This window comes from Megascapheus bottae, chromosome 7, assembly GCF_031878675.1.
Source record: "Megascapheus bottae isolate mThoBot1 chromosome 7, mThoBot2.hap1, whole genome shotgun sequence".
NCBI classification, from domain to species: Eukaryota; Metazoa; Chordata; class Mammalia; order Rodentia; family Geomyidae; genus Megascapheus; species Megascapheus bottae.
In genome coordinates this window covers 82,969,579-82,986,923 of record NC_143515.1, presented here as the reverse complement: position 1 = coordinate 82,986,923, position 17,345 = coordinate 82,969,579, and the positions used below count along the sequence as shown (strand labels likewise).

The 17,345-nt window shown below is 53.1% G+C and overlaps 1 protein-coding gene across 8 annotated transcripts in view; it reads right to left on the bottom strand.

Annotated features, from left to right (window-relative positions):
• The window catches only part of Myt1l (myelin transcription factor 1 like), a 370,648-nt gene that overhangs the window by 256,552 nt on the left and 96,751 nt on the right, over window positions 1–17,345 (bottom strand). For all 8 annotated transcript variants that reach the window (XM_090337527.1, XM_090337528.1, XM_090337526.1 and 5 more), the window contains exon 2: window positions 121–228. The gene's annotated coding sequence lies outside the window, so the exon portion shown is untranslated. The remainder of the gene's footprint in view (window positions 1–120; window positions 229–17,345) is intronic.

Below are 17,345 nucleotides of genomic sequence, written 5' to 3'. Positions count from 1 at the left end.
AACTGGAGCTCCTGGCAGCGCAGGATGGGACACCAGGGCGGGATGGGAAAGGGTGGCAGGGCCGGCAGGGCTCCCCAGGGCCAGCCACTCTGGGCTGAGCCAGGCTTTTCAGGGGCCTACCTGAGTTGGCACCCGAGCCCTCTCCGATGGTTGCTGCTCCCTTCAAAGGTCACGGGGTCCGCGGTGCCCACAGCTGGAGCTTTACCAGGTCTCCTCCCAGTTCATGATCTAAAAGACAGAAGAACAGCAGGTCACCAGTGGGGAGAGACCTGCAGGGCCTGTCCACACGTGCCCCTCTCAGGGCCACACGTCAGGACAATGCTTCAGGATCCTGGATTTGAAAGCTTCCACTGGATCCGTAGAAACCACTTTTAAACAGTGAATTTACTTAGAAATCTCGGCGTGTTAACAGTTTTACATAGGGGTCTAGTGCTGAGGGCCAAACAAAATGGACTTAACACTCAGATTGACCAATTACTAGCCAACTCCTGTGATTCCTGCCACCTTTGTTCTCAGATGAAGTTAGGAAACCATGCAAAATATTTTAGCTGTTTGATTGTTTCCTGGGAATAATGTGATTTCATTCATTCCTAATACAGTCTGGTCTGTTGGTGCCAAGGGCACTGCCAACTAATGTCATTTCAGTTTTATCTTAGCAGAACAACAACTGAAAACATTATCTTTATTAATGGACATTCAGAATGTACTTATTAGCTTCCTATCAGGACTTTCTGTAATATAAATGATATTGACTATCACACTTTCAAATGAAAATTCCCGAAGTATTTCAAAGAACACTGCCAAAGAGAAAATTCATTTTTAACATACGAACAAGACAACAAACAAGAACCAGAGCATGGTGCCCAGCTTGGTTGAAGCTGTCATTTTTGCTGTGAGCCTCCAAGTTCAGAGATGCTCATTAAACGGAGTTTGTGGTGACAATAGCGGAGGTGAGGGTGGCCAGGAAGGGCTTGCTGGGGCCAGGGACAGAGGCCCAGGGGACTCCATGAGCTCAGGATCGGTTTGGCCAACAGCAGCACTGTAATTCTCCTACAAGCTGCTCTCCTCCCTCCCCCCCCCGCCCCAGTTCTCAGTGAGCCGGCATGGAGCAATCCCAGGATCCCGACCAGCAGGTGCTCTGTGAGGCCAGCCAGAACGGATTCGCCATTTCCCTCAAACCAACCGGTAAAGAGCAGAGTAAATGCAGAAAGGTGCTGTGGATTTCGAAAATTTCAATCTTATCCTGAAACTGGAAAGAGCAGTTGGTGCATTGGTTCTAAGTCTTACAATAATTAGCTCGGTGTCATTTTGTCATATATTTTTAAAATTTAAGATGTTAATTCAAATAATGATTCAGAGTTTCAATTTACAAGGGTGCAGATGTCTACACTAGGAAATTCTTTTTTTTTTTTTTTGGCCCCCTTCTCTTTCTGGCCCCGCTCGCTCTGGCCACCACTCGGTTGGGCTCCGCTTGCTTGCTTTCGCTCTCTGTCGCTTGTTGTAGTCTCGTCTCTGCCACTTCCGGCTTGGTTGTGTATGTGGGATACCGAGGAATCGAACCCGGGTCTTTGTGCTAGGCAAGCACTTTAACCGCTAGGCCAAACTCCCAGGCCCTACACTAGGAAATTCTTAAGAAAATGTTTTTTCTTGGCCTTCTCTGGTCTGCTAATAAGCAGTGCTCACACACTCTTGCATATATACACAAACACACCAACACACAAACATGCAGACATCAAGACACACATGATACGATCATGTCCATACACAAGCACAAGCATGTGTGCACATACAGACACACAAAGCATGTGTCTACACACTGACTCGTATAGACATACACACATGTGCATGCACAGACCCAACAACGCATATACACAGATACACAAGCACACATACAGGTCTTCTCACAAGCATGCACACACACATACATGCACAAACCACGCACACACTGAAGAACTTATGTTCACAACATAAATGCAAAAACGTCCTGCACTTTTCTCTGAAGTAGCTGCTGTTTTGTACATGGTGGCTCTGTGAGCTAACGCTCACGTGGACGAGGTGAAGTCTCCCGAGCGGGTTTGTCTCACGTGGACGAGGTGAAGTCTCCCGAGCGGGTCTGTCTCACGTGGACGAGGTGAAGTCTCCTGAACAGGTCTTTCTCAGTCATTTCACCCGGGACATCCTTAGTCCTGTACTGCCCACACCTAACTCAGGCACAGAGCCCCTGCCCTGCAGGACAGCGGGTCCGGGGTCCCTGTGACCCCACCCGTCTCCTGTCTCCAGCGGGAAGCCCACGGAGAACAGATGGATCTGCCACAGCCTTCACTTTCTGAAACTGGACCCTACTTTTAAAGAAGAAAATAAGATTTCACGACGGCTCTGAGTACGTAAACTTGCCACGGAACGCGTTTCAACCATGCGGCAGTTCTCATTCTGCGCCCCTGACCCTGTGGTCTGCAGCTCTGGACCCCAGGACAGGACAGCACTGCGCAGTGGGTCTGCTTGGCAGCGCTGCGGATGCCAGGTTCCCACGCTCAGGAAGCTCACCCTCTGTCTGCAGCACCCGCCGCCCTGCGGCGAAGGTGGTAGGAACTCCCAGCTCGCCGTGCATGCGCGCCTCGAAGGCTCTCCTGCTGTGCCCAGGAGTGCGGGCCCAGAGCCACGCACGTGCAGTCCAGCAGAGCCTCAGAAGGCAGCCCAGGGAGGGAGGAAGGGGCAGGGTCTCTGCCCTCCAGCGGGCAGGGCCTCCTCACCCCGGCTTGGCTCCTGTGGAGAGGGGTGGTTCCTCCCTCCGCCCTCCAGCGGGCATCTGCTGGGATTCCTGGGCTGTCTGAGTCCTTGCTGGCCTTTCTGAGCTGGATTTGGAGGACGTGCCCATGCCACCCATCAATGCGAGCCACGGCCACAGGAAAGCACTGTGGCCTTGTTGTTGTTGTCGTCACTTAAATATACAGCGTGAGATTAGTCACCACGGAGGGATGGCCAGGCGCAGTGGCTCACGCCAGTCAGCGGGGTGATCAGGAGGCAGGGGTCTGAGACCGAGCGCAAAGACAGCCAGGCGCAGAAGTCTGGGAGACCCTGACCTCACGTGGCGCTCTGCTTCACGGGGAAGAAACGCCCAGCACGGTGCCGAGGCCGCAAGTTCAAGCCCAGGCCCGCAAACATTCAGATGAGACCAGGGAGCCAAACCCCAAGAATGCGGCAGCCCAGGGGGTTCCTTTTCAGGAGGGCCCTGCACGGCCACCAGAGCCCGTAGGAGCACTCCCTGTGAGCCTCCAGAGGGGCCGTGGAGCACTCCCTGTGAGCCTCCAGAGGGGCCGTGGAGCACTCCCTGTGAGCCTCCAGAGGGTCTGCAGGAGCACTCCCTGTGAGCCTCCAGAGGGTCTGCAGGAGCACTCCCTGTGAGCCTCCAGAGGGGCCGTGGAGCACTCTCTGTGAGCCTCCAGAGGGGCTGTGGAGCACTCCCTGAGGGGCCGTGGAGCACTCCCTGTGAGCCTCCAGAGGGGCCATGGAGCACTTCCTGTGAGCCTCCGGAGGGTTTGTGGAGCACTTCCTGTGAGCCTCCCGACCTCGGCGGCCAAGCCAGGGCTCTGGGGTCATGAGCATGCAGACATCACTGCCCAGGTGTCCCCGTGTCCAGGGCCTCCCAGCTCTGCCTTCCCTCGCTGGGCGCTGTCTCTGCTGACCCCTTCCTTGGGCTGGCTCTGAGGAGGACAGATGGGTGAGCCCGGCCCTCCTCGTGGCGGGGCACCCCGCCACGTGGTGTCCGGAACGGGAGGTCCACCACCTGCCCCCACGCATTCAAAGCCAATGCACTTCCATGTTCTCACAAGGCAGCGGGGAGCATTTGAAAACAATGGAGGTGACAGCAAGGAAGAGGAAGTCTAGAAGAAATGAAAAGTGATGGGTGCTGGGCTTGAACTCGGGGCCTGTGCCTGGCAGGCAAGCCCTCTGCCAGCTGAGCCACCCCTCCAGCCCTAACGAGAGACTCTTGGGAGAAACACACTGGTCACAGGAGGAAAAGACCCCTCACACCTCATTTTCTGTGTCTCAAAAAGCCGCAGGAATTTCCTTTTTGCCCGAGACCTTGATGGTGCTGCGTTTGGGATGCGGGGCCGTTCAGACGGCGCCACCGGCTCTGAGCTGGAAATCACAACCCCGGGATTTCCCTCCTTCAGGAGGCTGGCTGAGGCTAGACCCGGAGCTCGGTTCTAGGCAGGGGGCAGCACTTCCGACCCTCAGCTTGGTGGTGGGATGATGGGAAAGGACAGTGGTCCTCCTATTCCAACAGACAGCACGTTGGCCGTCTCCTCCACCTCCCGAGGCATCCCAGAGCCCAGGCTTCCTTCCAGTCTCCATTTCTCCTGTTAGCACTCGTGCTGGAGGGAAGCACTCAGGCCCACGGTGGTTGCGGGAGGTGGGGCCGTGGGTGCAGGGAAGTGCAGGTGAGGCCACGGCTGGGTGTCTGTCTACGCGCTGCCTGGATGGGCGGCAAGCAGATTCCAGGCGGACTGGAGTGGACGCAGCAGAACAGCCTTGTCAGGAATTTGGCAGTGCAGATGACAATTTTAAGGATGCATATGTTGATCTAACAGCTCCAGTTCCGGGTCTTTGCCAAATATGTTTAATCACATGCACACAGAGATGCATGATTAAATTTCTCAGCGCAGTATTGTATGCCATCAAAAAATCCAAAGTCCTAAGTGATAGACTGATTTAATTACTTACAGCAAATAAATAATTATGAATTGCTCACAGTACTGGAGAGGTAAGGTAATCAAGTCAGAGCATTGAGGTTAAAGAATGGTTCACAGCAGAACATGCAGCTAGCACGTACGCTCGGTGTGCAAATCAAGAACCAGAACGGTATCTCACACGGCACATGTACAAAAGCAGTCACACCAAATAATACTTCCAAGTAATACTTCTGTCAGCCAAAGAGCTGATAGAAACCGTCCACAGAAAACGTGAGTGGAACTGGAGGACTGAAAGACCTGTAGATTTCCCTTAAAGACTTAATGATTTGATTTTGTTTTTACAAAGCAAAGTCATATTTATGTATCCAAAGACACTGAAAATGCTATTTATGTATCTACCACTATTTCAAAAGGCATATTTCAATTACTTTAAAAATGCCTGTCATCCTAGCTACTCAGGAAGTTAAGACCTGAGGATAGTGGTTCAAAGCCGGTCCAGGCACTAAAGACCATGAGACTCTTATATCTCCAATTAATCACTAGAAAACAGGAAATGGGGCTATGGCTCCAGGGGTAGGATGGTAGCCTTTTGCTGAAGAGCTCAGGGATAGTGCCTAGCCCCCCCCCCCCAAAAAAAGAATGCTTAGTAAATCGATACTTCCCAAGAAAAAGTATAATTACAGGGCATTCAGACTTCAGTGCATACATTGTTCACAGTGTGGCTTATGGCTGATCCGAAATTTATTTTTGCCAGTCCTGGGGCTTGAACTCAGGGCCTGAGCACTGTCCCTGGGCATTCTCAAGGGTAGAGCTCCACAAGTTGAGCCACAGCATCACTTGCGGCTTCTCCCGTATATGTGGTATTGAAGAATCAAACCTGGGTCTTCATGCCTGCCAGGCAAGCACTCTGCCACAAGGCCACACTCTTGGCCCCTGAAATGTTCTTTCCAAGGATACACCGGCAAACAATGCAATCAGGAAGTCACATTTAGGCTCAATTAGATCAGTCAAGCTCCTGAAAAGTATAGTTCCAAGCCAGGTGCTGGTGGCTCACGCCTGCAATCCAAACGACTCAGGAGGCTGAGACCTGAGGATGACGGCACAAAGCCAGCCTGGACAAGAAAGTCCATGAGATTCTTATCTCCAGTTAACCACCAGAAAACCAGAAGTGGTGCTGCGGCTTAAGGAGTAGAGGTTGACAATGAAGACTGAGAGCTGCCGGCGTGGTGTTGAGATGCCCTGTGTGCTTCGGGGTCTGAGCTGATGGGAAGGGTTCTGTGTGCCATCACCTCGGCTCTCCATCGCTGCAGGGTTGCAGCCCCGAAACCTGCCGTGGAGAGCTGAACTCCAAAGACCTGGCCAGAACCCAGGGCTGCATGGAATAACTTCTCAGGGAGCGCAGGAGGAGCTCGGGCAGCACCGCCAGGGTCTCTGTACTTCGGCCAGACCACTGCAGATGGAAGCCCTCGGGCTGTGCCTGGAGTGTCAGTCACACAGCTGCCACTTCCCACCTCCCCCCCGAGGCAGGTCCACCCCTGCACTTGTGCTAGGGCTGGCGCCTGGGAGAACCAGGAGCTCTGCCTCTCTGCAGCCCGTGCTCCCCAGGGGTCGTTGTCCCAGGAAATCCCCATCTGAGGACTCAGAAGGAAACCTCCCATTTTTTTTCTCGGAATCTCTTCCATCTGAGTTCTAATACCTCCCCCCCATCCTTCCTCATTCTGTTGCTCCTCCATCCTGTGAGGATGACAAAGTAACGCGATTAGCACCAGCGGCACCAGTGACACCCCTTCTATTCCTATCACGAGTTTAGTGTGGCTTCAGGCACACATTGGTCAAGCAAGAAGAGCCACCCCATTCTCCAGTGAGGAAACTGAGTTAGGGGTCCCATGAAGGGTTAGGAAAAGACAGAGCTGGAAAGAAACCAGGCCTTGTGCTGTGCTCCCCAGGTCTTCTGAAGTTGGGATGTTGGTTCTCACTCCACACTGCCGCCCAGCTCTAAAACTCATCAGAGTGGCAGCAGCTCTTGAGAGCAGGAATCAGATGTGGACGTGGGCTTCCTCCCGTGGGCTTCCTCCCGTGGGCTTCCCCCCGTGGGGCTCACATCCTCCCCCTGTGCAAATCCTTGTCTTCAGCCTGCACATTTCCTCTTCTTTCTCCCCCCACTTTCCAGATCGTGCCATCCCTGCTCACTGTCCTCTAAACTGGAGTCCCATCTCTGGCCCAGGCTTCCTGTGGTCCTGGGTCACAGATGGCCTCCACTGCCTTGGGCAGAGTGGACCCACCTTGCCAGACTTCCCTCATCTCTGCACGGCCTTATATCCACAATGGTGAATTTCTTGGAGACAAGGATTGTCTCACACCTTCTTGGACCATCAGGGACCAAAAAATCAGAGACCTCATTACACACACATATTAAATGGGGATAAAAAGTACAAATTCCTTAATAATGCAGTCTTTTAAGTCTACGAGTTCTTTATGGTGGTTAGCATAGCACTTAGCAGTCCTCCAGTACTAAGTATTGACTGAGAATGACAAAAGGCATACAATCCATACACAGCCAGAGTCCAGGATTACTTGACTCTGCTGTGTTGCCTGGTTGTGTCCGGGGGCCCGCCTGACACAGTGTATGTAGGCACAGCTGTGAGGGTACACGCCTGGGCTGTGTGTCTGGTCCCAGGGGCTGGTGAATGCTCTATTGTTTCTGAGAAAAAATAGCTTCATGGATCAAGATAACTATTGCTCACCGGATGTCACAAGATTCTCAAGGAATCCTTAGGTGAAAGGAACAGAATGGCAGCATCAAGGTCCTTCCTCCAGTGTAGATAAATTAGCCTGTCAGGGAGTGGACTAAATGTGTTATTCATTCAAGTGAAGTGAAGGCCACCACTTCCAGGAGAAATTACTCGCAGAAAGGAGTCCTTGCATGACCTTCTCTGGAGAGGCTTTGCCTGGTGGAGGGCTTGTCTAAGGGAACTGAGGGCTGAGGACCAGTGACACTCAGTGACGAAGCTCCCAGCCACACAAGGAAATCACAGAAGGCGTGCTCCCAGACGGAGAGGGTCCTGCAAGTGTTATCACCAGGTGACGCCCTCCCCGTCCCGAGAACACCCTCGCCTCAGCGTTTCCACAGCTCCTCTAAGCAATGCTGAGCATGGGCAAGCCGGGTTCTTCTAGCTCAGTGAGCGGAGAGGAGTTCAGGAAGGTCCCCGACCGGGGGGTGGATCTCAGCCTTCCTGTTTGCTATTCCAGCGTTTTTACCACAGCAGCCGCTTTGGGGGCTGTGTGTAGTAACAATTCTGTACCAGGGATTCACTGAGGCCTTGGGCCTCTGCTTGTGGGGGGAAGAACCACTCCCTGGAGAAGGGTCTCCAGACTGCAGTTTAGGGAGGGCCAGGCCTCCTAACCACCTGACCAGCACACTGGCCTGCAGCCTGACCTCAGAACCCACCCGGAGAACCCTGCTTCCCAGAGTATTTGCCTTTGTGGGATAGCCAGGATTTTGAGCCATGATTATGATTATCATTATTATACAAAAGGACGGGGTGGGGTGCTGGATGTTCAGTACATGTGGGGCCTGGCACCTCATCTGTCCAGCACGAGCATCCAAGGCAGTGGGCGAGTCAGCTGAGGTTATACGGAACCAGGAAAGGGAGCGAAAGCAAATCCAGGAGGGGCAGACCAGAGCGGGTGCCCTGGGAAGTGTGGAGTGTGGAGTGGGGTGCTGGGAAGTGTGGTGTGGGGTGCTGGGAAGTGTGGAGTGGGGTGCTGGGAAGTGTGGACGTGTGGAGTGGGGTGCTGGGAAGTGTGGTGTGGGGGTGCTGGGAAGTGTGGTGTGGGGGTGCTGGGAAGCATGGGGTGGGGGCGCTGCCTGTGGTGGGGCTGTCAGTGCAGTGCCCACACCTGTGCTGGAGGACGGGGTGGGGGGACCTTGGAGGTGGAGCAAAGGGCACTGCAGCCATTGGGAGGCACAGAGTGGAGCCTCCATCCGCTCTTTCACGATACTGGCTGGAAATATCGGCACAGGGCAGGCCTGGAACCTGCGCTGCCCCACTTCCAGCCTGGCTGAGGCAGGAGTGAGGTCTCAGGGGACCAGGACAGCACTGGCTGCACTGTGCCCGCCTTGCAGGCTCACCACCCCAGGGCAGCTCACACCAGACAGAGCCATTTCCACCAAAACACACACCAGCCCGAGAGTCTGCACATGAAACCGAGGTCTGCAGAAACATGCAGAGGTAAGTACACCAAAATTCCTGTGACCATGCTGTTTCTTCCTATGAAGTCCCTTGTGTCCTGAGTAAAAGAGGGAGGGGAGGATGGGGGAGGAAGCAGTCTGGAGATGGGAAGGACAGGGAAAGAAGCAGTCTAGAGATGGGAAGGATGAGGAGGAAGCAGTCTAGAGATGGGAAGGATGGGGAGGAAGCAGTCTAGAGATGGGAAGGATGAGAAGGAAGCAGTCTAGAGATGGGAAAGATGAGGAGGAAGCAGTCTAGAGATGGGAAGGATGAGGAGGAAGCAGTCTAGAGATGGGAAGGATGAGGAGGAAGCAGTCTGGAGATGGGAAGGATGAGGAGGAAGCAGTCTGGAGATGGGAAGGATGGGGAGGAAGCAGTCTAGAGATGGGAAGGATGAGGAGGAAGCAGTCTAGAGATGGGAAGGATGGGGAGGAAGCAGTCTAGAGATGGGAAGGATGAGGAGGAAGCAGTCTAGAGATGGGAAGGATGAGGAGGAAGCAGTCTAGAGATGGGAAGGATGAGGAGGAAGCAGTCTGGAGATGGGAAGGATGAGGAGGAAGCAGTCTGGAGATGGGAAGGATGAGGAGGAAGCAGTCTGGAGATGGGAAGGATGAGGAGGAAGCAGTCTGGAGATGGGAAGGATGAGAAGGAAGCAGTTTGGAGATGGGAAGGATGGGGGAGGAAGCAGTCTAGAGATGGGAAGGATGGGGGAGGAAGCAGTCTAGAGATGGGAAGGATGAGGAGGAAGCAGTCTGGAGATGGGAAGGATGAGGAGGAAGCAGTCTAGAGATGGGAAGGATGAGGAGGAAGCAGTCTGGAGATGGGAAGGATGAGAAGGAAGCAGTCTAGAGATGGGAAAGATAAGGAGGAAGCAGTCTGGAGATGGGAAGGATGAGGAGGAAGCAGTCTGGAGATGGGAAAGATGAGGAGGAAGCAGTCTAGAGATGGGAAGGATGAGGAGGAAGCAGTCTAGAGATGGGAAGGATGAGGAGGAAGCAGTTTGGAGATGGGAAGGATGAGAAGGAAGCAGTCTAGAGATGGGAAAGATGAGGAGGAAGCAGTCTAGAGATGGGAAGGATGAGGAGGAAGCAGTCTAGAGATGGGAAGGATGAGGAGGAAGCAGTCTGGAGATGGGAAGGATGAGGAGGAAGCAGTTTGGAGATGGGAAGGATGGGGGAGGAAGCAGTCTAGAGATGGGAAAATGAGGAGGAAGCAGTCTAGAGATGGGAAGGATGAGGAGGAAGCAGTCTAGAGATGGGAAGGATGAGGAGGAAGCAGTCTGGAGATGGGAAGGATGAGGAGGAAGCAGTTTGGAGATGGGAAGGATGAGGAGGAAGCAGTCTAGAGATGGGAAGGATGGGGGAGGAAACAGTCTAGAGATGGGAAGGATGAGGAGGAAGCAGTCTGGAGATGGGAAGGATGAGGAGGAAGCAGTCTAGAGATGGGAAAGATGGGGGAGGAAGCAGTCTAGAGATGGGAAGGATGAGGAGGAAGCAGTTTGGAGATGGGAAGGATGAGGAGGAAGCAGTCTAGAGATGGGAAAGATGGGGGAGGAAGCAGTCTAGAGATGGGAAGGATGAGGAGGAAGCAGTCTGGAGATAGGAAAGATGGGGGAGGAAGCAGTCTAGAGATGGGAAAGATGGGGGAGGAAGCAGTCTAGAGATGGGAAGGATGAGGAGGAAGCAGTCTGGAGGAGAGGGGAAGGATGAAGAGGAAGCAGTCTAGAGATGGGAAGGATGAGGAGGAAGCAGTCTGGAGGAGAGGGGAAGGATGGGGGAGGAAGCAGTCTGGAGGAGAGGGGTTCTATTGAAGTTGTTCATCACTTTAGCCATCTGACAAACATCTACCTGTAGCAGAGGTATAATGAACCATACGGGTTTAATGCGATAAAAACATGCAGTTACTAATGTAAACCAAGGGAGGAACAGAGGTTCAGAGTCACCTTGTACGTGTGTGGAGAGGCATGAGAGAAAGCCAGGTGAGAACCAGAGGTGGTGATGAGAGAAGACCAGGTAAGATGAGTAGCTGGTGATGCCAGTGAATGCCTCAGAGTGGCCAGAGGCCCTGGCCATGCCCGCTGGCCACGACCAGGACAACAGACTATTCCCCGACACACTCATGGTCACGCCCAGGAACCCCATGTGGGGGTATGGGAAAAGTATTCTATGGCTTCCATCCCACCAAAGGTGAGTTTTATGGAAAGACATGCTGTACCTATGTATATAAATGTTCAGTGGTGCATGTAGATAGCAAAGCAGTTTCAAATTTCAAAAAATAGAATATTTCCATGGAATGATTTTTGCCAACAAAATAATCCCCAGATTAAAATAGTCCCCCATCCTCAAGTGTCCTGCCCTCCTCCCGACGTGGCCTTGCCCAGTGGCTCTTCCTGGGTGCAGCCAATGAGAGCTATGGGAGAAGAGCCTGAGCCCATCCTTGCTCTGGTTCCGAGACAGAGGCCTCCAGGCCAGTGAGGCCTCCCTGTGACATCCATATGACCTGAGGTTTGCAGAGCCACACTTGGGCCTTCAGCTCAGGCTCTGCAGTCCTGAGGGGCTCTCAGAGTCTCAGCCCCCTGGGCCAGTCTGAGTCTCCCCGCCTCTGGACCTTCTGGGGAATGCAAGCAGTCTCTGTGACCACACTGCTAAGGTGTCTGAGAGGTAGGTGTGGTGACAGTGAGGCTTGCTCTCCATGTTTTAACAGTTCCACTCGAAAGGGAGTGCCTCAGCGTGACCTGGAGGCCACCTAAGCTGGTCTGCTCATGCTGCCGGACTCCAGGTCCTCGCTCCCTCACCCGCACAGCAGAATGGCGCTGTGGTAAGGCCTTTGCCATTCTTGGATGCCAAAGGTGTAAGCACAGCACCAGAAAACGATGAGCTGGATGGGCATCTAGGGGTGGTGGGGGTGCCACAGAGTTCTGACGCCAGCTGGAACCAGTGACATTTCCCTGTGTGTGATGATGGCTGCAGGGACAGCCTCGCTGAGCCGATGTGACACTGTCACAAAAAGGTCCCGGCTGGCATGGGACCCAAGACAAGGCTCAGGTGCTCATGTGCTCCACGAGGTGTTTCGAGAAGTCTAGTCTTGTCTGTGTGTGATCTCAGACCCATCACCCAGGCGTGCACATGTCTTCACGTCCAGTGTGGAGGCCAGTGGATGGTCCCTAGAAGGCACATGCTGTGCTTTACAGATGTGGGGTGAAAATGTTTCCTCCCGTCAAGAATTCTGTCCTCATATGGAAGGGAGCTTGAGAAAGTCAATTTAAAATTATGTGTACACTTCAAGCAGCTGACTTTGAGGACTAAAGGCTCCAGAAGACAGCTCGCCTTTGTTTAGTTTTACATTTCTGATCCCTCTCTTGAGAAGCAGATTAAGGATATTTTTTAAGATGTGATGGAATCTGGCCTTAGTGAGCGGAAGCAGCTGCCCTGAGCAGGGGAGTGGGCAGGATGCCTCTCTCTGGATGGCAGACAGAAGGGGACGCAGGCTGCAGGCACTCCACGGCATGCAAAGCAAATGTCAGTGGCAAGCTCTGGTGTTTGGTGGTGGCTCTGCCTCCTCACGGGGTTGGGAAATCTGTCTTTGAAGAGCTCTGTTAGGTCCCCAGAGCCACTCATGGAAATGTCATCTGCCAAGCCTGTAATCAGAGTCCACCCAATCATGGCACAGCGCAGGCCGGGTCGGATTCAGGTGAGAGTGAGAACCCACAATCAGGCCGGGGAAGGGGAAGAAAGCCGTTTCCTTCCATTTGCCATCACCACAGCCATCAGGCCTTAATCACAAGCAAGTGAGAGGCTGGGAATGAAAGGCAGATTATTGTACAGATCGGTTCTGCATGGGTTCTGGGCATGAGCCACAGAGAAGCTGAAACAGCCCAGAGAAGAGGAGCCGGCACCTGCCCCGCAGCAGGGAGGGGCGCCAGGGAATTAAAAATTATTCTAGAAAGGTGGAGGGAGGGACAGCCACCCCAAAGCCAGCTACAAACACACAACACAAGTCATGTATGTGCCCTTGCACATTCACTGCTGCATTCAGCACAGGCTTGCTCCAGCCAGAGCTGGCGCTCCCACAGGGCCTGCTGTCCATCTTGCATCCTGCCCTCCTGGCACGCTCCTCAAGGACTCACCCAAATTTCACATGGGGCGTGCACTGCGTCATGGCGTGCACTGCATTGTCTCCTAACTCTTCCTGAGTAACCCAATGTAATTCTACAGACAGCTCACCTGGTCCCTCACATACATTTTTATATATGCACACATTTATTGTTCATACTTTCATTTGTATAAAATTACAAATTGAAATGTGAAGTCTGAGATATCCCTTAGAGATGGTAAGATAACATTTAATTGCAAGCCTACCCATTTTTCATTTTTAAAAAAGCCTATACAATAGAAATGAGTGTGCCATTAAATGGTGAAAATCACCCACCCGCTTCCTTCCTGCATGAAAACAGCCTTACTCCTGTCTGAACAAAGTATAAATGCCTGCTCTTCAGTGGTACCGACATTTAATTGCGACATATCAGAGCTGTTCTGTCTGCAGTGCCAAAGCTGGCCTGCTGTTTCCTAGCTTGCTTGCTGGGGCTGTGTGTTCTCAAGGAGGAATGGTGGTCTTTCCTTTCCATAGCACATCAACAATGGCAAAGGCCTCAGTTTCCAGAGCAGATATGAGCACTAAGGAGTCCACCATAAAGATGTGTGCCAGGGAAGGTGTGAACACTGAGGAGTTCACAGTGAGAACGTGTGCCAGGGAAGCTGTGAACACTGAGGAATTCATAGTGAGGACGTGTGCCAGGGAAGATGTGAACACTGAGGAGTTCACAGTGAGGACGTGTACCAGGGAAGGTGTGAACACTGAGGAGTTCACAGTGAGGACCTGTGCCAGGGAAGGTGTGAACACTGAGGAGTTCACAGTGAGGATCTGTGCCAGGAAAGGAGTGAACAATGAGGAATTCACAATGAAGATGTGTGCCAGGAAGGTGTGAGCACAGAGTAGTTAAGAGTGAGGCCAAGTGCCAGGGAAGGTGCAAGCATTGAGGAGTTCACAGTGAGGACGTGTGCCAGGGAAGGTGTGAGCACTGAGGAGTTCAGAGTGAGGACATGTGACAAGGAATGTGTGAACACTGAGGACTTCACAGTGAGAACTTGTGCCAGGGAAGGTGTGAACACTGAGGAGTTCACACTGAGGACGTGTGCCAGGGAAGGTGTGAACACTGAGGAGTTCACAGTGAGAACTTGTGCCAGAGAGGGTGTGAACACTGAGGAGTTCACAGGGAGGACCTGTGGCAGGGAAGGTGTGAACACTGAGGAGTTCACAGTGAGGACCTGTGCCAGAGAAGGTGTGAACACTGAGGAGTTCACAGTGAGGACTAGTGCCAGGGAAGGTGTGAACACTGAGGAGTTCACAGTGAGGACCTGTGCCAGGGAAGGTGTGAACACTGAGGAGTTCACAGTGAGAACCTATGCCAGGGAAGGTGTGAACACTGAGGAGTTCACAGTGAGGACCTGTGCCAGGGAAGGTGTGAACACTGAGGAGTTCACAGTGAGGACGCGTGCCAGGGAAGGTGTGAACACTGAGGAGTTCAAAATGAGGACCTGTGCCAAGGAAGGGGTGAACACTGAGAAGTTCACAGTGAGGACGTGTGCCAGGGAAGGTGTGAACACTGAGGAGTTCACAGTGAGGATGCGTGCCAGGGAAGGTGTGAACACTGAGTAGTTCACAGTGAGATCTTGTGCCAGGGAAGGTGTGAACACTGAGGAGTTCACAGTGAGGTCTGTGCCAGGGAAGGTGTGAACACTGAGGAGTTCACCGTGAGGACGTATAACAGGCAAGGTGTGAACACTGAGGAGTTCACAGTGAGGACCTGTGCCAGGGAAGGTGTGAACAATGAGGAGGTCACAGTGAGGACCTGTGCCAGGGAAGGTGTGAACACTGAGGAGTTCAGGGTGAGGTCTGTGCCAGGGAAGGTGTGAACAATGAGGAGTTCACAGTGAGAACTTGTGCCAGGGAAGGTGTGAACACTGAGGAGTTCACAATGAGGTCTGTGCCAGGGAAGGTGTGAACACTGAGGAGTTCACAGTGAGGACCTGTGCCAGGGAAGGTGCGAACACTGAGGAGTTCACAGTGAGGACCTGTGCCATGGAAGGTGTGAACACTGAGGAGTTCACAGTGAGGACCTGTGCCAGGGAAGGTGTGAACACTGAGGAGTTCACAGGGAGGACGCGTGCCAGGGAAGGTGTGAACACTGAGGAGTTCAAAATGAGGACCTGTGCCAAGGAAGGGGTGAACACTGAGAACTTCACAGTGAGGATGTGTGCCAGGGAAGGTGTGAACACTGAGGAGTTCACAGTGAGGATGCGTGCCAGGGAAGGTGTGAACACTGAGGAGTTCACAGTGAGGTCTGTGCCAGGGAAGGTGTGAACACTGAGGAGTTCACCGTGAGGACGTATAACAGGCAAGGTGTGAACACTGAGGAGTTCACAGTGAGGACCTGTGCCAGGGAAGGTGTGAACAATGAGGAGGTCACAGTGAGGACCTGTGCCAGGGAAGGTGTGAACACTGAGGAGTTCAGGGTGAGGTCTGTGCCAGGGAAGGTGTGAACAATGAGGAGTTCACAGTGAGAACTTGTGCCAGGGAAGGTGTGAACACTGAGGAGTTCACAGTGAGAACGTGTGCCAGGGAAGCTGTGAACACTGAGGAATTCATAGTGAGGACGTGTGCCAGGGAAGATGTGAACACTGAGGAGTTCACAGTGAGGACGTGTACCAGGGAAGGTGTGAACACTGAGGAGTTCACAGTGAGGACCTGTGCCAGGGAAGGTGTGAACACTGAGGAGTTCACAGTGAGGACCTGTGCCAGGAAAGGAGTGAACAATGAGGAATTCACAATGAAGATGTGTGCCAGGAAGGTGTGAGCACAGAGTAGTTAAGAGTGAGGCCAAGTGCCAGGGAAGGTGCAAGCATTGAGGAGTTCACAGTGAGGACGTGTGCCAGGGAAGGTGTGAGCACTGAGGAGTTCAGAGTGAGGACATGTGACAAGGAATGTGTGAACACTGAGGACTTCACAGTGAGAACTTGTGCCAGGGAAGGTGTGAACACTGAGGAGTTCACACTGAGGACGTGTGCCAGGGAAGGTGTGAACACTGAGGAGTTCACAGTGAGAACTTGTGCCAGAGAGGGTGTGAACACTGAGGAGTTCACAGGGAGGACCTGTGGCAGGGAAGGTGTGAACACTGAGGAGTTCACAGTGAGGACCTGTGCCAGAGAAGGTGTGAACACTGAGGAGTTCACAGTGAGGACTAGTGCCAGGGAAGGTGTGAACACTGAGGAGTTCACAGTGAGGACCTGTGCCAGGGAAGGTGTGAACACTGAGGAGTTCACAGTGAGAACCTATGCCAGGGAAGGTGTGAACACTGAGGAGTTCACAGTGAGGACCTGTGCCAGGGAAGGTGTGAACACTGAGGAGTTCACAGTGAGGACGCGTGCCAGGGAAGGTGTGAACACTGAGGAGTTCAAAATGAGGACCTGTGCCAAGGAAGGGGTGAACACTGAGAAGTTCACAGTGAGGACGTGTGCCAGGGAAGGTGTGAACACTGAGGAGTTCACAGTGAGGATGCGTGCCAGGGAAGGTGTGAACACTGAAGAGTTCACAGTGAGATCTTGTGCCAGGGAAGGTGTGAACACTGAGGAGTTCACAGTGAGGTCTGTGCCAGGGAAGGTGTGAACACTGAGAAGTTCACCGTGAGGACGTATAACAGGGAAGGTGTGAACACTGAGGAGTTCACAGTGAGGACCTGTGCCAGGGAAGGTGTGAACAATGAGGAGGTCACAGTGAGGACCTGTGCCAGGGAAGGTGTGAACACTGAGGAGTTCAGGGTGAGGTCTGTGCCAGAGAAGGTGTGAACAATGAGGATTTCACAGTGAGAACTTGTGCCAGGAAAGGTGTGAACACTGAGTAGTTCACAATGAGGTCTGTGCCAGGGAAGGTGTGAACACTGAGGAGTTCACAGGGAGGACGTGTGCCAGGGAAGGTGTGAACACTGAGGAGTTCACAGTGAGGACCTGTACCAGGGAAGGTGTGAACACTGAGGAGTTCACAGTGAGGACCTGTGCCAGGGAAGGTGTGAACACTGAGGAGTTCACAGTGAGAACCTGTGCCAGGGAAGGTGTGAACACTGAGGAGTTCACAGTGAGTACTTGTGCCAGGGAAGGTGTGAACACTGAGGAGTTCACAGTGAGGTCTGTGCCAGGGAAGGTGTGAACACTGAGGAGTTCACAGGGAGGACCTGTGCCAGGGAAGGTGTGAACACTGAGGAGTTCACAGCGAGGTCTGTGCCAGGGAAGGTGTGAACACTGAGGAGTTCACAGTGAGGATGTGTGCCAGGGAAGGTGTGCACACTGAGGAGTTCACAGTGAGGACC